Consider the following 27,749-nt stretch of genomic DNA (forward strand, 5'->3'; position numbering starts at 1 on the left):
CCCGGACCCCGCCCCGCCCCGCCCCGCCGCGCGGCGCCTCCGGCTCCCCGCCCAGGTTCCCCCTCCCAGCCCGCCCGAGCGCCCGGCAGGCGGGGTGGGAGGGAGTGTGTGCTTGCGTGCGTGTGTGTGTGCGTGTGTGTGTGTGTACACACTTCTGGGCTGTTCGCTGCCGTTCCAAGACCCCAGTCCCAGCTACACCGTTTCCCACCTATTTCTTCTTAAAGCAACTATTACAACAAAGAGAGCGCTGGAATACTTTCCATCTTCTCTTACTGGGCGGAGCGGGTTGAGCAATCTGGTGCCAGTGATGATGGTGAAAAGACCGGAATCTCAGGGCTGGAAGGCACCTGGAACCTGAAGAGGAAGGCAGAGTTTTGGAAAAGTCACATTTCTGAACCCTAATTCTTTAGAACGTGAAGAGTGAAGAAAGGTCCCAATATGTCAACTACCAGAAGCAACTGAGCTTTCCCGAGTGGCGTTTCTTTTTAAGGGGACGCCCTTGCTGTGGGCCAGAGTCTAGACGGTGCACCCTTTTTGCAAAGGCAATTTGAGGGTAGGTTTCAAGAGCCTTGAAAGAGTTTATGTGCTCTGACACCGTGATGTGTCCTAAGAAAAAATAATCAGGGAGACAAAGATTTATAGAGAAGGCTGTTCGTAAACAATATATATCTATATTATATACGAAATAATGAAGTCAGGAACAATCTAACTATTCCAAAATAGAGGAATGGTTAAATGAATTATGATATCTCTAAAAAAGAATGAAATAATGCCATCTGCAGCAACGTGGATGGACCTAGAGATTATCATACTGAGTGAAGTTGGTCAGATAAAGAAAGACAAATACCAGATGATATCATTTTTATGTGGAATCTAAAGTATGACACAAATGAACTCTTCTATGAAACAGATTCACAGACATAGAGAATAAACTTGTGGTTGCCAAGCGGGAGGGGGTGTGAGGGAGGGAGGGATTCAGAGTTTGGGATTAGCAGATGCAAACTATTATATATACGATGGATAAACAACAAGGTCCTACTGTATAGCACAGGGAACTATATTCAGAATCCTGTGATAAACCATAATGGAAAAGACTATGAAAAAGAATGTATATATGTATGACTGAATCCCTTTGCTGTACACCAGAAACTAACACAACATTGTACATCAACTATACTTCAATAAAATATTGTTAAATCAATAAATAAATTATGGTGTCTCTACAGCATGGTTACCATATTAAAGATGTGTTTAAAGACTACTGAAGCTAAGCGATCTCATGTATAGAGTATATATGGTCTTATGTATAGAATCTCAAATATGTAAAATATTTGCACTTTGTATTGTAAAACAGAACTATCTGCATAATAGATCTACTGCAAATCAAACCAGCTCCTAAGAGTTGTCTTTGGATGATAGTAGAGTATATAGGTGACATTTATTTCTTTGACATTTTTATATTTTTAAAAATTTTCTAAAGTGGACCTTTTTTTTGGGGGGGGGGCAGTGCTGCGAAGCTTGTGGGATCTTAGTTCCCTGACCAGGGATTGAACCCGTGACCTCAGCGCTGAAAGCGCAGAGTCCTAACCACTGGACTGCCAGGGAATTCCCTACAGTGGACCTATTTTTGTAATCCAGAGAAACATTAAAAGTAAACAAAACTGAATTCTTTAGTACAATTATTTAGTACAATTCCTATCTGCCTACTTTATGAAATTAAAAAAAAAACCCAAAAAACCCAACCAAATGAAAACCATTTTGTGTTCATTTATTTAGAAATTTTCATGGAAATCTTTAACATCCTCATCAGTGGTTTTTTTTGCTTTCAGGAAATGAGCTTACCTCCTCCTTTACTCGGAGGATTGAAATCATCCCTCTCCTTTACTTGTTTTCACTTCAAAATCTCTTAATCAGTAATCTACTTCTTTCCTTTCCTGCTACCCTGAGGAAAACAGCTCCTGCTTATTTTCATGGTGAAGTCTTGAAGCCACCACCCCCAGCCCTTCAGTCTCCAGGAATCTTGACCTCCCCAGCCAGTCCGTTACTCTTTTATAACTTGAATCTTGCTGCTCTGCTAGCTCTTTTCTCTCCGCTTCAAAAAATCACCTCGAGTCTACACCATCCCGTAACACGTTCTCTGCCCCGTGCTCTGTAACCCTTGCCCCTCTTACCGTATCCTTCTTGATCTTTGCCAATGTGACATGTCGGGGGACCTCCATGCTCCCAAGGTCACCTCCACCTGCAGCACACTCTCATTGTCCTTCTGCCTCTCGTGGTGCCTTTTCTCCCAGTGTCACTGTTTTTTTGGTTTTTGTTTGATTGTTTGGCCTCAGTGTCTCTGCTCATGTGTTTCAGACAGTCCCTGCCCCAATCTCTATCTGTGATGTACCGCATGTACCTGTCCTTCAGGGCCTGCTTAAATGCCATACCTCATCCGCAACACCTCGATGCTCCGGGGGGATGTGATTTCTTCCTCCTCCCAAACCACTGAACCCTTTGAACACTGCATTTTGTGGGGTACATGTGGTTAACACCTGCATACACCAGTGTGGTTTTATCATCGTGCACTCAAATATACATAAACATATATGGCAGCTTTAACACATGGTTGCAAATTCTTTGACCCTTTTCTCATCAAAAGGTAGGGTTTTGTGTTTCCTACTCCTGAAACTCTGTGGGCTTGTGACTCTTTCAACCAACAGAGGTGACACTAGGTGATTTCCAGGTTGGGTCATAGAAGGCCAGCAGCTTCGGACATCGTTCACTGGAACACCCCTCTCTTGGAGCCCCCAGCCATAACTTAAGATCTCTGATTACCTTGAGGTTGATCAAGGTAAACTGCCATGCTGGAGAGGCCGCGTGTAGGCTTTCCAGGTGACAGTTCCAGTGGAACGAGCCTCTCCACCATCCCCACTGAGGCCCGGGACATGCCAGGTTCAACCCCCCAGATCCGGCCATCCACCTGCTGAACGCCACCTGGGGACCTCTGTCAATGTCCCCTGCAACAGAAGAATCTCCCAGCTGAACTTGGCTTGAATCACGAGCTCTAATAAAGTAGGTGTTGTTTTCAGCCATGAAGTTTGGGGGGAGCTTTTTAAGTAAAAAAAATAGAGAACCAGGGCAGCATGCATCTGGACTATGCCTAACTTTAAAACTCATCATTAGATGTTTTCTTCCAATGCGTTTGCTGTTCTTTCCCATATTTCACTTCTCTGGCTGAGGCGCTTACTCAGTTCCATGTAACAGCTAGACCAGGGATACCAAATACTTTTAAATCACCTGCTTTATGGCTGAGTAGTATTCCATTGTATATATGTACCACATCTTCTTTATCCATTCTTCTGTCGATGGACATTTAGGTTGCTTCCATGTGTTGGCTACTGTAAATAATGCTGCAATGAACATTGGGGTGCATTTATCTTTTCGAATTATGGTTTTCTCCAGAGTTCAGGGTTAACAGATACACACTACTATATATAAAATAGATAAACAACAAGGACCTACTGTATAGCACAGGAAACTCTACTCAATATTATGTAATAACCTATATGGGAAAAGAATCTGAAAAAGAATGGCTATATGTATATGTAAAACTGAATCACTTTGCTGTACACCTGAAACTTACACAACATTGTAAATCAGCTATACTCTAAAATAAAATAAGAATTAAATTTAAAAAAAGCAAAACCAACAAAACAAAATAAAATCACCTGTTACTTCAGACTACAGATAGAAACGAAATTATCATACGCGTGGTCTGACAGGTCCTTCCCTGCAGGGTGAGATCTGTTGAGTAAAGCCTGGAGGCAGGGCTGGGCTGAGGGATGCAAAATTCCTGTATTTCTGGCTCTTGGAGTTGATGGGTATCAATCACCGTGATAGAAGTTGGCTGTCTCCTTCCTCTTCCCGGCCCCCTGTGCTGGACAGTTAGCAATCTTAGTGATGGTAGGATTTTTTCCTTCTGTTAAAACCTTTACCCCACGTGGTTTCTACGTATCACACTGCTGAGAAGCTACTTCCCTTCCGGCCTCCTCCTGGGGACCATACAAGCTGGAGCTACCCCACGCCAGTGTGCCAGAGGCCATCCCAAGCATGTCTCAGGAAAAAGAAATGAGAATGTGGAAGAAAGCTCAGAGAAGAGTGCAGAGATTCCCAAGAAGTAGGCAAAGGTGGGAAGGGAGGGGGTTGAAATAAGTGGGAGAGACAGTATGTCACCAGGCTGGGGCTGCTTCCTACATCAGTGTTCTTGTTAATCAACATAATTTGGAAACACATGACCAAGCTTTGTGAGAAACAAACCTTGCACTTGGCACAGAACTGGCAAGTTAATCTGACATGGAGCGAATGATGTAAGCGATCATCGCTGTTGTGCTGTATGATAATTAGGCATAAATGGCAGACAGTTCATGTAAATGGGTTTAATTATCTCAACAGGTTGAGATGATGGAACAATCCGTAGAGATGGGAGTTCCATAGGAAAGTCTTTCCCTTGGGATCAAAAAAGTGAAATTCACAGACACTGGGTTGGTGAAATCAGGTCCATCAGCGGCAAACACAAAGTGTTAGTGTTTGTCATTCCATTTTGGGATGTATACCCAAAAGGACTGAGAACAGGAATTCAAAGAGGTATTTGTACACTCGTGTTCATAGCAGCATTATTCACAATAGCTAAGACGTGGAAGCAACACGAGTGTCCACCAACGGACGAATGATAAACCAAATGTAGTATATACTGACAATAGAATTGTTTCAGCCTTAAAAAGGGATGAAATTCTGACACATGCTACCATCTGCAAGAACTTTGGAGATGCTATATTATGTGAAATAAACAAATCACTCAAGGACAAACACTGTATAATTCTACTTACATGGGGTACCTAGGGTAGTCAAATTCACAGAGACAGAAAGTAGAAAGAATTGTGGTTGCCAAGGGCTGGAGAGGTGGGAGAGGATGGGGAGTTATTGCTTAATGGGTTCAGAGTTTCGGTGTTGCAAGATGAAAAAGTACTGGAGACGGAGGGTGGTGATGGTGGCAAAACAATACAATTGTACTTGATGCCACTGAACTGTACACTAAAAATGGCTAAGATGTTCAGTTTTGCGTTATGTGTATTTTACCACAATTTTTTGAAAAGTCAGCGTTTTGAGCTGACAGTGGGATACAGGCATTACGAGTGGGCTGAAGTTTCCCCATCCTCCAGCTAGCTCCAGGCTGTATCCATGATGAGGGCCCCTGAAGAAGTAGACATCCTTCACTTCCAGAGGGTGTTGGACAGTCCAGGTGGGACACAGCACAAGGGGCCTCAGTGACCTGGCACACACCCAGATGAGATACGCCTGGCTAGTGATGGGTCTGGAGGCCCAGCTTGGAGAAATGGCAGGCGTATTCCAGGCATTTGCCCTGACGAAAGAAAATTTAGGATGATCTGATAGCTGCATGCAGATAAAAAAAAAAATGGGTGAGTTTATCTTGTAAGTCTTCATAGGGCAGAGCTAGGACTAATGGGTGGAAGATATAGGGCATAAGATTTAAAAACCACGGCAAGAGAGAACATTCTAATCACATGACTTGACTATCAATGGAATGAGCTGCCTCTAGAAAGCTCCCTGCCATGACTGTTCAAGCAGAAGGCAAACAATCACAGCTTCGAAAGGTAAAATGGAGAGCCTTTTGTCATTTAAGGTGCTTTATGAATCTGAGATTTTACGGTTGCACCATTTGTAAGGTCAAGGGTATGGGGAGAAAAGAGGGAAGCAAATGAGGCACAAAGTTGCCCTGAGGTGCTTCTGAAAACTGCTGGATGTCTAACCAGGGACTGCCAAGATGCTCCAGCCCTGGAGCCCCTGACTCCCAGGTGGGGTCATGCCCAGTGCCAGGGAACCCCGACCGAGCAGACCCCCAGCTTCTCCGTCATCTTTGGCAAAGCTTGTTGCTGCCTCCCCCCACCCCTTATTGTGATGGGAGGGGTCCATCCTGGGACGAGGGCAGATCAGGCTCAGCCTGTAGGCAGGCTCAGCATCTGCTGGGAGGGCAGCAAGTGACAGATGACTCCCTTTAGGGTCCTTGTGGCCACACAAGCCTGTGAGAGACTGTCCACCCTTGGCGCAAGGGATGCTGGTAATTTCCCTGCCCTCATCTCGGTCTCTTAACCATGCCTCCCAATCTCACTTTCCCTGTGGATGTTAAAACATAATCCATCCCCCTCGTCTCTTATTCAATTGTTATTTAACCTGCCCTCCAGGGGTACAAGAGATAAGGAGGGAAAGGACCAGAAAAAAGGACTCTCCTGGAAGTAAGATAATGAAAAACGGAGAAGGTGAAGTTTAAAAAAATTAGGAGCTGAAAGAGTCTAACGACATCCAGGGCTCTGGCTGCCACGCGCCTTGGGAAGGTGGCTCCACCCCCAGTAGCGCCCCTCCCTCCCTCCCAACCCTCCCCTCGGGCCCCAGAGCACTCTGGGCGCGGGCGAGTTGGGAGTAGCAGCCTGAGGCCATCTCATCGCTCTTTCCAAAACCAGGTCATATGTCTCAGCAGCTTGGAATGGCTTCTCCCCAGGCTTGGTTAGTCAATGATTTCAGTCCATTACACAGTGTGGGGTTTATGGCCCTAAAGGTAGAAAAGCGAGAGGAAAAAAAAAAAAAAAAAAGAGCAGGGCAATATCTTTTTTGTCTCCTGGAGTGTCCAGCCCAGGCTGCTAGCAATCATCAGGGCTGCTGTGTCCCACTTCTAGCGAGGGGATACACGCAAGCTGCAAGCTCCTTGACAGCCTAGGACGATATCCTTCGTAAACTATTGTGTTTGCATGTGACACACAGGTCAGCAGCGTGGACACAGGTGCCAGCCGGCGTCCATGAAGATTTCCAGCACAGACGGACTTCATGCCGAAGGTCTGTGTTGTTACCTTTTCAGGAACCCATCTACTCAGAGGGAACAATTTCAGATCTGGGCACACTGAGATTCCCTACCTACTCCCACTGAACTCTAGGGCCAGGACTCCAAGTGAAGTCTGTAAACCCTCACCCCATACACGGCTCAGTTTGCTGTATCAGTACCTCCCCTAGATCCTAGAATCTTTCATTCCCTCCGTATCACAGGCCACTTCCACATAAACTTTCCTGTATTTCAACACCCCATTCAAATCTTCCTTTCGGGTCTCTTTCCTTAACTATCAAAACACACAAAAACTCATCTCTCTCTCTCTCTCTCTCTCTCTGAATTCACGCTACAGACATTATCTGTGCAAATCACTGGGTTCCTAACAAGCACCTCCTTGTATCATTCATTTTATGAGTACACGCTCTGTCCTCCCACAGGGTTGTACGCTCTTAGGAGGAGTTCCCGTGTCTCTTAGTTCTTCGTACCCTTGATAGCACTCAGCACAATTCTTTCACATGACATGTGTACAGTAAATATCTTTGATTGTTTGATTAGTAAATAATCACGATTACACTTTCCCCAGGCAGCAGCATATTGTTTAGTGGGAAATATTTTTAGAACGATGGTCAACCACCTTGTGTTTATGCAATAACTATCTGTTATCGCTTTCAATGTGAGGGAACTGGTTCTTAGCACAAGGACTGCCCAAGGGACCCTAGACAGGAAATGATTTATTTGGGGGTAATTTTGTTCTATTGGATTCTAGGATTTTCCATATATAAAGAAGACCTTTCAGGCGCTTTTTTACAATGGAAGGCAAAGATCCTCTAATAGACTTTTAATTTTGAATGTCTGCCCTGCCCATCACCTTTATTTTTTTTAAGTTTAATTTAATTTTTTAAATTTTATATTGGGTTATAGTTGATTTACAATGTTGTGTTAGTTTCAGGTGTACAGCAAAGTGAATCAGTTATACATATGCATATATCCATTCTTTTTCAGATTCTTCTCCCATATAGGTTATTAAGGAATATTGAGTAGAGTTCCCTGTTCCCATCACCTTTAAAAACAAAACCAAACACCCTCTTACAGATTCTAGAAAAAGCAAGACCATGCTAATGGAAAAGAATCTGAAAAAGAATATATATATATACACATATATGTATGTGTATATATACATATGTGTGTGTGTATATATATATATATATATATATATATATATAACTGAATCACTTTGCTGTACACCTGAAACATTATAATCAACTATACTTCAATAAAAATAAAAATTAAAAATTAAAAAAATTTTAACAAAGGAGCTGTTGAGAAACTTACCTTGTGGAGTTTTAGGGGGGACAGTTAAGGCGAAAGAGGCAGAGAAGTGAAATCCATAAGCTTAGAATGTTAATTCAAATTACTCCATGGAAAGAAAGGAAGCCCACTGATGGGACTATAGGGTAGAAGGTGCGTGTGTGGTTGTGTGTGTGGACATGTGTGTTTAAGACGGGAGAGACTTGAACGTGATTGTGTATCGCAGGGAAGCAGCCAGTGGAGAAGTTGAATTAGAAGCAAGAGAAGAGAGAAGACAATTGATAAAGAAGGGTTCCAGGGGACTTCCCTGGTGGTCCAGTGGCTAAGACTCCACGCTCCCAATGCAGGGCACCTGGGTTCGATCCCTGGTCAGGGAACTAGATCCCCAATGCTGCAACTAAGACCCAGCGTGGCCAAATAAATAAATGTTTTAAAAAAGAAGAAGAAGAAGAAGAATGGTTCCAGAGGAAGTAGGCATGACTGCAATCAGTAGCATAGAAGCAATAGACAAAGGAAGGGAGAAACGTGAATGCCGGGCTGTTCACTCATTGATCTATTGCTTCATTTAACAACTAGAGATTGATATTTGCCATGTGACAAGAATTGTGCTAGGCTCAGAGAATATAACAGTGAGCAAAATGATTATGTTTCTTGTCTTCAAGGAACATATTCAAATGAGAGTCAAACACTAACTAAATGTGAAGAGTAAGGTGTAGGGAACTCTAAGGCAGGTACCAGGGAAGTCTGTCTGAATATGGAGATCAGAAAGGCTTCCCTGAGTACACACTGAGTCGAGCTGAAAGATGATAGGAATTAACTACTAAAAAAAGAGGTGGGACCCAGGGAGGGGTTGGAACTGGTGGGAAAAGAGGCTAGAAAAGCAGGTGGGGGGACTTCCCTGGTGGCGCAATGGTTAAGAATCCGCCTGCCAATGCAGGGTACACGGGTTCGAGCCCTGGTTCAGGAAGATCCCACATGCCGTGGAGCAACTAAGCCTGTGTGCCACGACTACTGAGCCTGCGCTCTAGAGCCCACGAGCCACAACTACTGAGCCCGTGAGCCACAACTACCGAAGTCCACGCGCCTAGAGCCCGTGCTCCACAACAAGGGAAGCCACCACAATGAGAAGCCCATACACCGCAACGAGGAGTAGCCCCCGCCCACTGCAACTAGAGAAAGCCCGCGCTCAGCAATGAAGACTCAACGCAGCCAAAAATAAAAATAAATAAAATAAAATAAATTTAAAAAGGAAAGAAGAAAAGAAAATTAAGTGGGGTCAGACCATGCAGGAAATTGTAAGGTCCTAGGAATTTCCTAGGAATCCAGGGAAGAGTTTTCAGCACAAGAATTTACATTTCCAAATGGCCTCTTTGCAGTGCGAAGAATGGGTCTGAGTAGAGCAGCAGTGGATACTGACAGAACCACTGGGTTGGGAGAGGTGTCCCAGGAGGAGAATGATGGCAGCTTACTTCAGTGCATGGCGATACAATAAGGGCAAGGATCACTGTTTGTTCTGTCCGTGGTTGTAGCCTCAGCTACTGGGACTGGCACACAGTGGGGCTCAGTAAATGGTTGTGGAATGAAAATGAATGAATGAATGTGAGCACAAGGGCATAGAGTTGAGAAAGTTCCAAGATTTGGGGCTGGACTGAGTGTGAGTAGGTGGGTCTAGGTGGTAAGAAAGGCATCAGGTTTCTGGCTTGTGTATCAGTTTTTTTTGTTTTTTTTAAATTTTAATATTATTTTTTTTCCGGGCTTTTTAAAAAAATTGCTCCAGTTTGTTTGGTTGTTTGTTTGTTTTATTTATATTTTTGGCTGCTTTGGGTCTTCGTTGCTGCATGCAGACTTCTCATTGCCGTGGCTTCTCTTTGTTTTGGAGCACGGGCACTAGGCACATGGGCTTCAATAGTTGTGGCGCACAGGCTTAGTTGCTCCGTGGCATGTGGGATCTTCCTGGACCAGGGATCGAACCTGTGTCCCCTGCATCGGCAGGTGGATTCTTAACCATTTTGTTGATAGTGGTGTCATTAATTGAAGTTGGGAACACTGCAGGAGTATAAAGTTTGCAGGGAAAGCTCACAATTTCAGTTTAGGACAAGCTGAGTTTGAGATATTTTTCAGATATCTAAGAGAACATGTCCCACTGGGCAGTTGTGTATACGAGCTTGGAGCTCAGAGAATTCTTGGTAGAGATAGAAATCAAAATGGTGTTATCTAATTTACTATTCATATATGAATACCTCTAGAAAATGACTCCGTTTGGCTTTGCGGTAAAAGTATAGTAAAGGTATAAGATTATTGGAATAAAGAAGTTCAAGAACACAAGGGTGTTGGCTGCTGGATGGGACACCCACGTGGATGTTAATTATTTCCCAGGAAGATGATAGGAGTTGAGGTGTGAGAATCAGCATGAGCCACGTGCCAAAGTCCTCAGGGACCTGATGAGTGATAGAGAAAAGGAAGGAAGCAGGCGGAGAAATGGTCCCTAGGGCCACAAAGACCCATGGGTAAAGAGCAGGGCGCTAGGTTGGGTTCTGGAAGACTTGGGCTCCATCTCCTACTAGCTAGGCAGCTTGAGCAAGTCACTTAACGTCCTGAAGCCTCTTTTTCTTTGTGTGCTTAACAAAAAAAAAAAGAACAAAGAGGAATGTTATTAACCCATCACCTGTCTCTATCTAATAGTGAGAATCGAGGAAAATCATTTTTACATACATATATAATTGAGCACTATTGAATAGTAAAGCAAGGGTGCCATTAGTTTTCACAGAGGGGCTCTAATAAAAACCCCAAGTATTCGGAAGATAAAAGACACGCTGTGAACTTGGTCGGGTTATCCAAACCGTCTTCCTGAGGGAAGTCATCCTTGAGCTAGGACTTGAGATAGCCGGTGGTGGATAGGTACCTGTGTTTAAAAAAAAAAAGTTAGGAAAATATTTGAGACAAGAATTAGCAAGTCACAGATTGACCCTAAAGTAAAGATTTAACTGAAGGCAGAGTGTAAATAAATAAACAAAGTCTAAATAAAAGGTATAGATGGGCTACTGCTTTTTTTTTTTAATAAATGATCCAACATGGTTATATTCTCCAAAGTACAGAAAACGTTTAGCTATTCTTTTCAGTATAAAGCAGATGGTAAATCTATTTTATTCAGGAAAGGAGGATATAACTGTAATTATCAATGTGTCACAGTAATAGGAAGGGAGTTTGTGGCACATGTGTGTACACCACAGACTAAGCAGACAGTATCAGGAGCTAAAACACTGTGCAGCACCCCGCCCAGACCTTTTCCCGAAACTCTCCCCCTCCTCAGACACTTTGGATTTTGGTGAAACCATATTCCATAACTGGCTATCTTTGGAGGCCCTAATTCACTAAGGCACCCCAAATTAAAAGGCTTTTCGGGGACTTCCCTGGCAGTCCAATGGTTAGGACTTGGCACTTCCACTGCAGGGTGCATGGGTTCAATCCCTGGTCGGGGAACTAAGATTCCGCAAGCCACGCAGGGTGGCCAAAACAACAACAACAAAACAAACAAAAAGGGTTTTTCATTTCTTCCTTGTGGTATCTGAGTTGTTCCCACAAGATGCCAAATCAGTAGGATAGACATGGTACATTTTAGTCCTCACAAGAATTCAGAGTTTTGCTCTAGTATTTTCTATGCTTGTCCTGTACTTGCTTTTAAAGCAAACCTACTGCATTAGTGGTCACTCCCCACTGACCTGTGGCCATTTGCAGTGTTGCATCAGCAAGATAGAGCAGAGTGGTAGGTGGGGTTCTAAAGAAGATCCCCAGAAAGTTCTGTCCCCTGGCTATTCAATTAAATGCTAATCTAGGTACTGCTGTAAAGGGACTTTGCAGATGGAATTAAGGTTACTAATCAGCTGACCTTGAAATAGAGAGATTAACCTGGAAGTCATTGCCTTTTCAGTTTTCTTTCAGTCTTTCAAATTATGTCATTTATTGGCTGTGTGACCTTCAACCAGTTACTTTACTTCTCTGTAGCTTAGTTTTCTCAACAGTAAAATGGGAATGATAAGAAATAGTACCTACCTCGTAGGCTGGTTGCGAAGACTAAATGAATTAATAGATGTAAAGGTTTGGGAAGGTGCTTAGCACATAGTAAGTTCTTAATAAATATTAGCTCTTATTGTGGTACATATATACAATGGAGTATTACTCAGCCATAAAAGAGAATGAAATATTGCCATTTGAAGCAACATGGATAGACATAGAGATCATCATACTAAGTAAGTCAGACAGAGAAAGACAAATATCATAGGCTATCGCTTATATGCAGAATCTAAAAAAAAAGATGTAAATGAACTTATTTACAAAACAGAAACAGACACACAGACATAGAAAAAAACTTATGGTTACCAAAGGGGAAAGGGGGGGCAGAGGGATAAATTAGGAATATGAGATTAACAGATACATACTACTATATATAAAATAGATAAACAGCAAGGACCTACTGAATAGCACAGGGAACTATATTCAATATGTTATAATCACTTATAATGGAAAAGAATCCGACAAAGAATATATATATATAAACATATAACTGAATCACTTTGCTGTACACCTAAAATTAGCACCATATTGTAAGTCAACTATACTTCAATAATTAAATAAATAACAATTCTATAAAGATGTTAGTTATCACTAAGGAAAAATCTGTTACTCTGTCCCCCTATAATTACCTAAAAATGATCAAGGAGGTGAGAAGTCCCTTTGTTTCTCAACCTTCCTGCCTCTGCAAATTTTTTTTATGCAGAGACATCTCAGGTAATATATATCTGGACCGTAAAACAGCTGTACTCAACTCACCACAGACATGAAAGCAAAGTATAATTTGTTTTATTTTTTTAATTTTTAAAAAATATTTTATTTATTTATTTAAGCTGTGCTGAGTCTTAGTTGCGGCACATGGAATCTTTTAGTTGCAGCATGCATGTGAGATCTAGTTCCTCAACAAGGGATCAAACCCAGGTCCCCTGCCTTGGGAGCATGGAGTCTTACCCACTGGACCACCAGGGAAGTCCCTAATTTTTTTTAGATTTACCAAGAACCTGTAAGCTTTGAGAATGTGGTACATTCTATGAAATCAAGAGGAGACCTAGGCCTCTTGGCTGAAATCTAAGCCTTAATTTAATTGTCCAGCAAGACAAATAGCAGGAGTAAAATAAACTAATAATAATAATAATAATAAAGCCTATTACTTACATAGAGATAAGCGCTGGGCTAAGTGATTTATATTTTACTTCATTTAAAGCTCCAACAAGTCCATCAAGCAGGAGCAGTTGTCCCTGTGATAAGCATGAGGAAACAGAGACTTAGGGAAATTAAGTAACTTGCCTGAGGTTAAACAGCTCCCAGTGGCAGAACTGGGATTAAGACAAGTTATTGGGGACTTCCCTGGTGGCGCAGTGGTTAAGAATCCGCCTGCCAATGCAGGGACACGGGTTCAACCCCTGGTCCAGGAAGATCCCACATGCCGCGGAGAAAATAAGCCCGGGCGTTATAGCTACTGAGCCCATGTGCCAAAACTACTGAAGCCCACGAGCCACAACTACTGAAGCCCACGTGCCTAGAGCCTGTGCTCTGAAACAAGAGAAACCACCGCAATGAGAAGCCCGCTCGCCGCAACTAGAGAAAGCTCGCATTAAGCAACGAAGACCCAATGCAGCCAAAGATAAATAAATTTATTTTTTAAAAGTCCTCAGGGCTTCCCTGGTGGCGCAGTGGTTGAGAATCTGCCTGCTAATGCAGGGAACACGGGTTCGAGCCCTGGTCTGGGAAGATCCCACATGCCGCGGAGCGGCTGGGCCCGTGAGCCACAATTACTGAGCCTGCGCGTCTGGAGCCTGTGCTCCGCAACAAGAGAGGCCGCGATAGTGAGAGGCCCGCGCACAGCGATGAAGAGTGACCCCCACTTGCCACAACTAGTGAAAGCCCTCGCACAGAAACGAAGACCCAACATAGCCATAAATTAAAAATAAATAAATAAATAAAAATTTAAAAAAAAATAAAAGTTAAAAAAAAAAAAAAAAAAAAAAAAAGTCCTCATACTACTTAATAAATAAATAAATTTATTTTAAAAAGACAAGTTATTGAACACAATGCCTTCTATTTATCTATAATTTCATCCCGTTCTTTATATCTATAATTGTAGAAATCTCTAAATATGCTTATTCTTTCAAAATGTAACAGATTTAAGTCTTTAGCAGAAATTTTATAATATAAAATATTTCTCTTTCTATGAACTGGTGACTTTATATGTTTCTATTTCCTGCTACTTCTAATTCCCATATATATTCACATATATATATGAGCTCATTTAAGAACTATTTGTAGCCACACACATAGATTTTTTTCCCTTAGTGTCTTTTTCATTAACATTTCCAACTTAATTCTTCTCCAACATATTTTTTCCTTTCCTCTTTCTTTCCTATCTGATCTTTCTCTTTTACAGGCTATAGTATGAAGCTACAGTATATTCTTATTGATCGTGTTCATCTAAAGGACTTTTTACTTTCTGTTCTTAGTTTTTAAATGGTTTTTGAATGACACTCAATTACATTACTCTTACATTTTGTGGTTTTGCAGGCTTCAGCCTGGTTTTATGATATGTCTTCTTTTTGATTGTCCAGTCTTTGGTGGGCAGAGAAAGTAACTTTCCTGTCTTTGTATCTTTCACGGGACCTAACACAGAGCTTTTAACATAATACAATAATTATAAAACTCTTCAGCTTCCTGATAGAATGTATCACTGTTCTATATATTTTACTCTTAATGCACAGCTACTAAGTTTGAATGAGCTAAATGACTGGACATCTCAGTTTGGCTGAGACAGTTCCAGTTTGGAAGAAGTATGCAGGTAGGAGAGGCAGCCCAGGAAATATTCTGAATAGCTCACGAAGTGTGGACGTTGAGGGTGCTTGTGTCATTGAGAGCTATAAAATGTTTCTGTCATATTGTGCCTGGTAACATTCCAAAATTTCAAACCAGTGGGCTAAGATTGAAATAAAAGTGACTCCCAGCATTCCAGAAGGTCCCACCTGTTAAAGGACTCATTCACAGTTGAGTGCAGCCTACTATGGAAGTAGAGCTAGTCTGAGATTCCATCATCCTAAGCACTGGCCCTAATTCCGCTATTGACTCAGGTCACTGAATACCTGAAAAAGTCACTTAACTTCTGGTTTTTGATTTTTCTCACATATAAAATGAAGAAATCGAAGTTTCCTTCATGCTTTGCTATCCAAGTGCTCAGAATATCTACAACCTTCCTCAAAACTCTTCAACCCTCACCTTAGCTGTGCTTCTAAATGGAAACTTGTGAAAAGAGAGACATCTTCTATTACACCCTCCTTCTCTTTTACTTACTCATTAATTTATTCAAAAAGATGTAGTAGGTCTATTCTACTTCCAGCCCTAATGTAGTGACTGATACCAGATTAGCCTTCCTAACATAAACAACTATAAAACTGGACAAAAATATGGTATTTTCTCATAAAGTTAATAATGCAAATTATCATGTGACCCAGCAATTCTATTTCTAAGTATATCCAAGAAAGATGAAAACGGTCAGCAACTATAGTTGATAACACTGTACTGTATCGTTGATATTTGCTAAGACAGCAGAACTTAAATGTTTCCACCAAAAAAAAGGGTAAGTATGTGAGATGATTGATGAATGTGTTAATTAACTTATGGGGGAAGCCTTTCACAATGTATTCATTACATTATATAATTAAATCTTACAAATTTTTGTTGGTTGTACCTCAATAAAGCTGAAAATGAGGAAGAGCTCCAAAAAAAAAAAAACGAAAACAATCACCAAAATGTTTATAGTAGTTTTATTCATAATTCAATTTGTTTAAATTGTATAAATCCATAAATGGAGGATTCCCCGGTAATAAAAAGAAATGAATTCCTAATACACACAACACGGATGAATCAAAAAACAATATGCTCTGGGAAGAAGTCAGACACAAAATAACATGTACCGAATGATTTCATAAATATGAAATTCTAGCAGGTGAAAGTGGTAATCAGCTTGGTAGTGGCCTGCAGTGGGAGATTGACTGCAAAGGGTCATGCATGAGGAACTTTCTGGGGAGAGGGAACTATTTGCTATCCTGATTGCACTGGTGGTTACACAGGTGTGTAATTTGCAAAAGTTATAATCTGTACACTTAAAAGATATGAATGGTATTGTACCTAAATTATGCCACACTAATGATTTTCAAAAGTGAAAGAAAAAGCTGTATTAAATATCTACTCCGGGACTTCCCTGGTGGTGCAGTGGTTAAGAATCTGCCTGCCAATGCAGGGGACATGGGTTTGAGCCCTGGTCTGGGAAGATCCCACATGCCGCAGAGCAGCTAAGCCCATGCACCACAACTACTGAGCCTGCGCTCTAGAGCCCGAGAGCCACAACTACTGAGCCCGCGTGCCACAACTACTGAAGCCCACGTGCCTAGAGCCGGTGCTCCGCAACAAGAGAAGCCACCGCAATGAGAAGCCCGCACACTGCAGTGAAGATCCAATGGAGCCAAAAAAAAAAATTAAAATTAAATAATAAAAAAAATAAAGAATTATGTGAATCACTAAATAAATAAAGAAGGAAAATCAACCTAATGATTGGAGGTGTAATAGAAGAGTTTTTCTTCTTCTGCCAGTGGTATAATTTGTATGATTTTCTAGATTTTAAATATATTTCTATGTACTTGAAACTATAAATGGAAACTAGCACTGGGGATGAAAAGGACAGTTTAAGATTCCATTATAAGGACCTGATATCGCAATTTAAAATGTTATTTCTTGGTTTTTAAATGGCTCTCGAATTTGAATGTTATTGTTGTATTCCCAGTTCTTTTCCCACATATGGAACACAGCAGTAGTTATGTTGCAACTAGAAAAAAAAAAAAAACTGGAAGGCAGTGATATGTTATAATCACCAGAAGAAGAGTAACCCAGAAGAGTGCATATGGGGAAAACATAGTATGTAGCACCGTTACAGCATCCTTTATACATTAATATAGGTTTTAGCTCTCTAGCTCTAGGAAGTATACCAGAAAAACTGGGCTTATTCACTCACTCAGTACTTTTTTTGAGAGCTCTTTGTGGTAAGGGCAAGCTTGCAGTGAGATGATGAATTAGAAAAAATAGAATAAAAAGAGAAAAACTCTATGTCCTCAGGGACTTGCCTTGTAGTTCACTTAATGATGAATTTATTAATTTCTTTGCAGTTTTCCATTTCAATTAATTAGCCCAACTATATTCTGTAAGCCCACAGCTGTGCTGGGAATTAAAAGAACAGAAGTAGGACCCAGTCTCTACCTGTGAGAGAAAACGAGAATATAGTCTGGGATATTATATCATTAAGTCCTAGAGGTTTTTTGTTCTTTCTATTTAAGTTTCTCAAATCCATCCCACCTCAAGGGAAGAGATGGTGTCTCATTCACTTTATTTTTCCAGTACCTAACCCTGTGTCTGACACATGGTAAAGATTCAGTAAAGGTATGTTGAAAGAAGAAACACATTTTTTCAAAAATCCAAGGCTACGTCCGGCAAACATCTCATTTCCCAGGCACTCTTCCAGTACTATGCAGAGTTGAAAGTCTCCTCTGGCTTTTGAAGTAACTACTGTTAATAAAAGATTAGAATACCTATCACCAAATGTTAGCAAATATCTGACTGTGATCACCATTATTTATTACCTAAAATGCCTCGTTTTCTTAGAAACCACTTTTAAGTCTGGAAATTATAGAAACCAGAAGAAATATGATTCCAATTCTAATTTAATCTCCTGACTGTCCTCTGATCGCTTAATAGTATGAAAATCTGGTTTGCTTTGGTCACATACTGCCAGGTTCAGGAAAATATACACCAAGCTTCTGAACATGGGTAAATCTATAAAAAGATTTTCTGCTTCCATGGCCTGTACAGAACTGATATTGATTTTTTAAATGTAGAATTGTTACCTTTAATACAGTTACCACTTTTTTCCATGAATTTAATGGAGCCTGCAAGAGGAGCCAAATGCTATGTAGAAAGATGTGTATCCTCTTTACGAGTGTGGGTCATGTCTCAGAAGATATGCAAAGCAACCGCCATGTCTGCCTGCTGATGCCTGAGCATCTTTCGCCAGAAGCAGGCAGGCGGTGGGGACTTAGGGAAGATGGAATGAGTTGGAGCTGACAGTTGGCCCCCTGGGACTAAGACACCCAGAATCTCAGGGAATAAGGTTCACCTCTCAACATGTTTGCATTGCTCTGTTTGGCAAACCCCGTCTGAGGGGAGAGAGACAAAGGTACCCCGGGGGATACTGACTGCGGATCAGACAGTCAAGGGTGCCTATGAATCCTCCCGTTAATTTCTTATTTCATATTCCCACTGGGCTCTTTTGAAAGGGGTCCATATACTTCTCTCAAGGACAGACATGAAATTTTGTTTTAACTTAATTAATTGTTGAGGAATGAAACAGTTCCACAATCCCTTAGCGAACGCCCTTGGGACTACAATTCAGTCCGTCGTTTTTTTGGATTTTATGTGATATAACATCCCCGACAGGACCTGAGGCAGAACCCAGGAGCAATCAAACACATTAATACTTCTTCACTGAAATGCACGAGCATTTGCTCTAAGTGGAATAAAGATTACAAGTAGCCTCATGTTATTTCGGGCCAGATTTTGTCGCCAAATGAATTGTGAAAAACTTTGAAATTTCATTTACTTTGGGGCTTTGGAATTGCAAGTAAGGGATGGGAAAGCACTCAGCCCCTCCCCACCTCTCACATGACCCCAGCCCCCTGCTCCATCCCACCTCACCCCACCCCACTGCTGCTGTGGTACATGGTTCAGAATATTCTAGAGCATAGTCGTCGGTCTTACGCCTGCTTTGCCGGGAATTTACCGGAATGATGAAGGGGCCTCATCATTTTGCTGTATCCAGGAAGTCCTCATGTGGGATTCAGTTCTTATGGGTCAGGAATATGGGGGACGGTCCCTTTCTCTTCCGTACAAATCTGTTGTGTGGTTTTCTCAAGCATTCGAGTGTATTAAAAAACCAAAGGTCTGCAGTGAGGTGGTGGTTATCCATCCAAAGGACAGGAAAGGCACAGGGCAGAGGCATCAGCATATGCCAAGGCCCAGGGGTACAAACACAGAGTGATTTTGAGGGATTGCAAGTAGTTCCATGGGGCTGGAGCTAAGGATGGACATAGGGCCAGGGCAAGACTAAGGATGGATGTAAGATCAGGGCAGAAGAAGAGAGAGGCAATATAGAGAAGGTGGCCTTGGACATCATAAAAAGTGAGCCTTTATTGGGAAGACTGCGAGTGCCCTTGAGAGGTTTTAAGAAGGTGAAGGACATGATGAGATTTGTGTTATTTTGGAAATCCTCTGTTGTTTCACTGAGGATGTGCCATGAGATGCATCACAAGAAAGGGCTTCTGGTTCTGCCACTCACAAACTAGGGGACTTTGGGAAAAATTATTAATTCACTGATTTATAATCATGGACAAAAAATTATTTTTAACAGGGTCCCAAATAATTTGTTACTGATTGTATTAGTCAGAGGTTCTCTAAATACTCTATATAAAATAGAGTGTATATATTATGTAATAAGAGTATATATGTTATATGTGACAATATAATATATAATAATGAGTATATATAATTATATATAATGAGAGAGAGAGAGAGACTTATTAAGGAATTTGCTCACGTGATTGCGCCGGTGGGCAAGTCCAAAATCTGCAGGGTAGGCTGGCAGGCTGGAGACCCAAAGAATAGTTGCTGTTGTGACTTGAGTCCAGAGGGAGTCTTCTGGTAGCATTTCCTCTTCTTTGGGAGACCTCAATCTGTTTTTTCTTAAGTCCTTCAACTGATTGAATGTGGCCCATCCACATTACAGAGGGAAATCTGCTTTAGCAAAAGTCTACTGATTTAAATGTTAATGTGGTATGTATACAATGGAATATTACTCAGCCATAAAAAAGAATGAAATAATGCCATTTGCAGCAACATGGATGGACCTAGAGATGATCATACTAAGTGAAGTAAGTCAGAGAGAGAAAGACAAATACCATATGATATTGATTATATGTGGAATCTAAAATTTAAAAAAAGATACAAATGAACTTATTTACAAAACAGAAGTAGACTCACAGACATAGAAAACAAACATGGTTACTAAAAGGGAAAAGGAGGGGATAAACTAGGAGTTTGGGATTAACATACACACACCACTGTATATAAAATAGATAACCAACAAGGACCTACTGTATAGCACAGGGAACTATACTCAATATTTTGTAATAACCTAGAAGGGAAAAGAATCTGAAAAAGAATATGTGTGTGTATATATATATATATATATATATATATATATATATATATATATATATATATATATATATGTATATATGTATACATATATGTGTATATGTGTGTGTGTATATATATATATATATATATATAAAACTGAATCACTTTTCTATACACCTGAAACTAACACAACATTGTAAATCTATTATACTTCAATTAAAAAAAAGAATCAGAAAAAAATGTTGATCTCATATAAAAGAATGCCTACACAGACATCTAATCCAAAATATTTGGGTACCTTGGTCTAGCCAAGTTGACACAAAAAAATTCACCACCACACCAGTAATAGTTGAACTGTCAGAGTTTGCATGCATATTGCTTTTATCAGTAAAAGAGAGGAGATGTCCATCCCCCTCGGCTTTGCGTTTCCAATACAATTGAATGGGACCACAGCTTGTCTGGAATACCCTTGAGTGTATGCTGGAAAAAGTTGGCTCTAGTATTGGAAAGGTCAAACAAGGAATCTGCACCTTGTATTGCCTTCTCTGGAGATCCTTGTGGGCCTCAGCCCCTTTCTGAGGAATTTCTTACACTTTGGTCAAGATTCTGTATACCAAATGCCCTACTACCCTGGAAAAGTGGATTTGCCTGTGCTGGCATCCCTGGATAGGAAAAGAAAGGACATCCATACATTGCGTTAACTTCCCGAATCAATCAGATCTCTGTTGGGTGGGTGAGGAGGAGGTGGGATGTGATGTAGAGAAAGAACATGACCATAGTGTGGACAGATGCTGAGTGACACCTGGAAAGACAGTGAAAGGCAAAGAGCATCAGACGCTAGGATAAGTAGAAATCAGCAGGGAAGGACAAGGACGGAGGGGAATATGATTACACACGGTCGCGTGGTTGAGTCACTGTAATGATAAAGCATCAAGTTGTGAGTAGAGACTGTCTGTGGTTGGAAAGACTTCAAGATAACCTGCTGACCAGCTTGCCTCCTAAATGACCTAACGACCCAGTGTCCACTATATTCTCACTCCCCAAGGTCCTTACCCTGAGGTGACCCACGGACTCCTACCTTGAAGTAACCTAAGTACCTCACCACCCCCTTGCATCCTAAAAAAAGGCAAATTCAGAAATGAATGCTGACTTAGTCTCTCTGGCTCACTTATCTCAGCTGCAACATTTGGGATTGTGCCAGGTCATTGTCAAAGGTCTCTTCTGCTGCAACTTTTATTTTGACAGGAGATAGCACTGGGACAACGTGGATGGTTGACACAGCAATGCTCTAAGAATATGAAAGAAAGGCAGGTCACCAGTCTGGAGTTGTTATTCCTGGCTGCCCAGACCTCCACCTGATCCTACATTTGACAGAAGCTCAGCTGGAGCGTACTGTGGGTGTCAGTTAGTTCAGTCCTTTTGTGTTGCTGTCTCTGCATAAACAATTTTTTCTAAAGACGTGGGTGTTTTTCAACGATAAATACATATTTATTGCAAGGAGATGTAAGATGAGAAAAATAAAGTCGTAATCACTCCTACTATCTAGAGACAGCAATTGTTAATAAATTCAAGTATCTCTCTCCTCTTCATGCTCTTTTCATCATGAACATTTTTGCCATGAAATGTTTTATGGAAATTAGATGTTCATAGCTACACAGCATTATGTCATGTGGATATACCAAAATGGAATTAATTCTCTTATTAAAGTTGCCTCATTTCTCAATAATTTAAATAATGCCCCAAAGAATATACTTATATGTAAATCTTTTTTGTAAAGAAAAATATCTATTTCGGAGAGTTATAATTCTTTAGTATGCTAAATATTACACAATAAAGTGTAATAAAATGGAGAGATAATATAAGCAATAGTGAGCTTCTTCGAAATTTTTTCTATAGGAGATTCTCTTTTGTGTGTGTGTATGGTTTTACAATTTTATTTCTAAAGGTCATTTTCAGAAGACAGAATTTTATGAGTTTTAATACTAAGTGTAGGGACTTCCCTGGTAGCACAGTGGATAAGACTCCAAGCTCCCAATGCAGGGGGCCGGCGTTCGATCCTTGGTAAGGGAGCTAAGGTCCCACGTGCCACAACTAAGGAGCCCGCCTGCCGCAATCAAGACCCGGTGCAACCAAAATAAATAAATAAATAAAAGATGGGTGGTAATTATTAAAAAAAAAAACTAAGCGTACAGGATGTTAGTTTACCATATCTTTATGTACATCTCTGATAATTCTTTGGTATGAGCCACTGAAAGCTGAAGTTTGAACATTCATGGGTTTGACACCCACTGCTAAACTGCCACTCCCCTAAAAAGTTGTGTCTATTTATGGCCTCACCAGAAGAGACTATAAAGGCACCCCTTTTCCTTACAGCCAAGTCAACATTGAGTATTATCTTTTTTTAAAGTATTTATTTATTTATTTTGGCTGCACCGTGTGGGATCTTAGTTCCCCGACCAGGGATCGAACCTGGACCCCCTGCATTGGGAGTGCAGAGTCTTACGCACTGGACCACCAGGGAAGTCCCGAGCATTATCTTTTTTTCTCTGTGCTTTTGTCAAATTGACATGTGAATGTGACATCTCACCTGAATTTGCATTTCTTTGAAATGAAATGAGATACCCCTCTCTTCATATATTTAATGACCCTTTATATTTCTCCTTTCATGAATCATCTCTTCAAATCATTTGCCTATTTTTTTCTATTGGTGTGCTTATCTTTTTTCTGATTGGTTTTAAGAGTTCTTTATATATGAAGGAAGTTATTTGTCTGTATAAGGTAAAAACAAACAAACAAACAAACAAAACCCCTGAATTTTCTCTGTCACTAACAGGGAAAAATACTTTCCCCACCTCTTTTCAAGGAACATTTCCTTGGAAATAACTACTATTTTTAAAACCTTCCTCTATGAATTTGACATGTATGTAAATCTTTTCAGAGGCTAAATAAGCCTCTTGCCAGCCTTACAACTCTGCACTGTTTCTCTTTAGAGCCTGGGGTTCTCTTTTTGAAATGCAAACATTAATGAAGAGAGTGCCTCTAACTCCTAGTCACTGTGGGAGGTTTACCTGGGCTCCTTGCTCTAAATCTCCTGATTGTCATGGAGATACAAGGAGATGTTTTATTTTTCCTTCAAATAAAGGCAATTAACTATCAGAGATGGCTACCTCAATTACCATGGGTATATTTAACAAATGGTGTGGTCAAGTCCTCTTACAGGAGGGAAAATTACTGTGAATCCTAAGAACCCGTGTGTGATGGGTTGCATCTTCTAGGTTATACACAAGGGTGGGGTTTCTTTCTGTCTTTTTAATCTCATTAGCATATTACCTGTGATGTGCCTGGCAGTCTGTTTTAATGTGAATTCAGTAATAAAACTGTTTTCTTTATTTTGTACATCTGTGGAGATTTCCAGAATAGACTGGAGATTTTACTCTTAATTTTTTTCCCAACAATTATATGTTCCAAGCTGGTTTTGCATTTTGTTTATTTCTGTGTTCCTGATGTGTTAATTGATTGGCAGATGTTCTGTATTTGCTCTTCCATCACCATGTGAATTGTCTTCCTCCCCTTTGAAGTCCCAAACCTCTTTTGTGTTTAGCTGAAGATGGTATTTAAGGGGAGGGCTTGGGCCACTTTGGCAAGTTACTCCTGGGTCTCTCCCATCTATACGTGTTATTAAACTTTGTTTGATTTCCTTCTGTTAACCTGTCTCATGTCAAATTAATTCTTAGACCAGCTAGAAGAACTTGGAAGGGTAGAGGAACATTCTTCCTTCCTGACAACATTAAAGCACATGGTGGATTAGTTTGCTAGGGCTGCCACAGCAAAGTACGACAAACTGGGGGGCTTAAACCACAGAAATCTGTTGTTTCACAGTTCTGGAGGTCAGAAGTCTGAAACCAAGGTGTTGGCAGGGCTAATTCCCTTTGAGGGCTGTGAAGGAAGGGTGTGTTCCAGAAGGATCTCTCTCCTTGGCATGTAGATCTTGATGTCCACGAGGCATCCAGTCCTGTATGACTGTTTGTGTCCAAATTTCCCTCAGTAGTGTTGGATTAGGGTCCATCCTAATGACCTCACTTTAACTTGATTATCTCTGTAAAGACCCTATCTCCAAATAAGGTCATATTCTGAGGTCCTGGCAGTTAGGACTTCAACATACGGATTTCGGGGGAACGCAGTTCAATCTATAACACACGGTAACGTCCTCTATTTGTTATGACAACAACTGGAGGTGACCATTGCCAGCAGCACCAAGGTGGAAACTCTCCACGAGCCATTTCCACAACAGACAGTCCTGATGACCAAAGGAAAAAGATATTTGCAAGCAGAAGACTCAGTGCCGTCCTATCTCATTTTTAAAGAGGCTTCATTTGCACTTGAGGGAATGGCCTTTACTACAGAAACAATCACTTAAATTGTTTCCTTCTTCACCTTGTCTTTCCATATCTGTTAATTAAGAATAAAATCTCACATATGTGGACCCTACATAAAATTTAGAGGAAATTAGAAACCTTTTGTGTTAAAACCCTTAGTAAACCTTTATGGATCCAGAAAAACTATCACATTCTAACATGATTAATGTGTAACCTACATGACTGGGTAGATTTTTCTCATTTTGTTAACAGACTGTGCTTGAATCGATTTACCAACATCAGACCAAGGATGAATGGGAAAACAATGCTACTGAGAGTTTTTTCTTCTAAGGGCAGCTGTAAATCCCATAAAGATCTTCCTAGAAATGATAGCTTATGCCAATCGGACTCAACAAAAATGTCATCAATTCTACAGCACTTTGGTGTCTGCCCCATGGCCTAACACGTGAATTATTAGAGAGCTTGTGTGGAGAATTAGTCATGAACATGGACAAAAAAAGAAAAAGCTGTAGGCTGGCAAGCAATCTGAGGGACATTTTGTCTATTTGTAAGACGGAGGGCATTGGTGGAACTGCTCACAATCTTCCTTCTCATTCCCTTTCTCTTCCACCTGGCCATCTTCCCAGGGCTAATTTGGGACATCTGCTTGAAACTGTGCAACTCAGATTGGGACTTGAACCCAAGCGCTGGGACCCAAACCTGGCCAAAACCCAGATTGGGACTTGAACCCACGGTCTTTTAATTGAGATCACACACCTGGTCTCAGGACTCAGGTTCTTGATATCTTGTTGCAGAAAGAATTCAGTGAGAGACAAAGTGATAGGTAAGAAGTGGATTTATTTAGAGAGAAATACACTCCACAGACAGAGTGTTGGCCGTCTCAGAAGGCGAGAGTGGCACCAGGGTATGGGGTTGTCAGTTTTTACGGGCTGGGTAATTTCATAGGCTAATGAGTGGGAGGAGTATTCCAGCTATTTTGGGGAAGGAGTGGGGATTTCGAAGAATTGGGGCACAGCCCACTTTTTGACCTTTTATGGTTGTCCTCAGAACTGTCATGGCCCTGGTGGGTGTGTTATTTAGCATATGCTAATGTATTACAGTGAGTGTAAAGCTGAGTCTCAGGGTCTCCTGGAAGTCAAATCTTCCGCCATCTTGGACTTAGCTGGCTCTAACCAGTTTTTGTCTTGTCCTCAGGCTATGCCATTCTTTTAAAGGTTGTGCCCTGCCCCCCTTCCCTCCCGTTTCATACTGACAGCATGAGAAGAGGAAGAAAATGGAAGTTCCCAGAATGGGGGGTGGGGGGAAGGGGAGGGAAAGTAGCTAAGGAATGTAATAGGATGCAATCAAAGGTCTGTGTGACAGAGGAAATCGTGGGCTTATCTTCCTCCAGTGTAAAGGATCAGCATTCAAGCTGGTACAGCTATTTCATCTGAAGTCAGACCTAGGTTGTGTTGACTGAAAAAAAAAAGGCACAACCTAAAAGTTCAGAATTATATTTTATTCAGCAGACCTGTTAAGGACTTAAACCTAGTAGGCAGCCTCTTGGATAACTCTGAGGGACGGCTCCCAAGAGGTAAGGGAGGATCCAGGACATAGAGGAGTTTTTGCAGCAAAAGGTAGTGGAACATCAAAGGGTTACTGTTACTGAAAGAAAACCAGATATCTCAAGTTAAGGAATTTTAGCGCTTTTCTATGTACGGGAAGATGCAAGAGTCTGGGCTCATTAAAATCATTCCTTTGATATGTACCTAAACTTTCTAGGACCAGTATCTTGTTTTCTCCATCCTGAATACCCTCAGGGTGCACCCTCGCGTGTGGGCAGGGGGGATCTTCAGTGTCTGATGGCTTGATGGACCCACATTCTTTGTTTACTGGTATGGCAGGTGACATTCTTTGTCCACAGTTGGAATCCTACTCCTTCCACTTACAGGTTCTGAATAGTCACTCAATTTCCCTGAACCTAGGGGTGAACAATGCCCACCACGCAGAATTCCTGTGTTGAGTCGCACATCCCAACACATATGGGAGCAACCAACAAATGCCCGATTTGAACCAATGGTTCATTTCCAGGAAAGTAAGGAAGTGAATGAAATGATTAAACAATTCCCTAAGCTGTGGCAAGATGTCCTCTTGTGCTCTTTTTGGTTGAGTAGACAAAGGGTTTAGTTTTCCTCGGGGATGATATCATGGGAGTGAATGTCACGGCCCAGAGAAGAAAGGGGAGAATTAAAAGTGATTCAGGGTCTTACAACTGTTATTTGCAAAAGGACTTTTCTGTATTTATAATTTTCAGGAAGTGGATTATTAGAAAAACCCAGAAGTAATGGATCGACAGTGAATTAGCTACTTGATTGTTGTCAACAGAGGAAAAAACTATAATACAACTTAATCACTAACTGCAATGTGATTTCTTTAAAGAACGATCTTGTTTTGCTGGTTCCATGTCTGGAAAAGAAGACTGTGGGTGTAGGAGGTGACTATTGCACACTGTGAATGCTTCTGTGTGGGTGCAGAAAGTGGGGAGGCTGGAAATGACAATACTGTCATTATTTCTCCTTAAGGCGAAGCTAAACAGAAGAAGTCGGAGCCATTTGGATGGCTGCTGGTCAGAAAATGCGGTTTAAAAATAAGTTAACATTGCCACTTTAAATCGAAAACAATGCACCCTCCTCGATAGATTGTACTTCGTCTTTGCTTCCAAGTTTACTCTGCATAATATAAGCAATATTTCTCAATGTTTTTCCCTGTAGGCAATCTATCGTTGACTTTGCTAATCACTGCGTTGCAGGAGTACTTCATCCTGGTAGCCAGCACCCTGGAGGTGTGATTAATCTTTTTGTCTTAAAAATATCCGG

The 27,749-nt window shown here is 41.1% G+C and overlaps 1 protein-coding gene across 1 annotated transcript in view; it reads right to left on the bottom strand.

Moving 5' to 3' along the window:
* Positions 1-6,515: 6,515 nt before the first annotated feature.
* MAP3K21 (mitogen-activated protein kinase kinase kinase 21) overlaps positions 6,516-27,749 on the bottom strand; it is a 136,614-nt gene continuing 115,380 nt past the window's right edge. The window contains exon 14 of the transcript XR_014252945.1: positions 6,516-11,087. The gene's annotated coding sequence lies outside the window, so the exon portion shown is untranslated. The remainder of the gene's footprint in view (positions 11,088-27,749) is intronic.

Source organism: Balaenoptera physalus (assembly GCF_965194825.1).
Source record: "Balaenoptera physalus genome assembly, chromosome: 14".
NCBI lineage: Eukaryota > Metazoa > Chordata > Mammalia > Artiodactyla > Balaenopteridae > Balaenoptera > Balaenoptera physalus.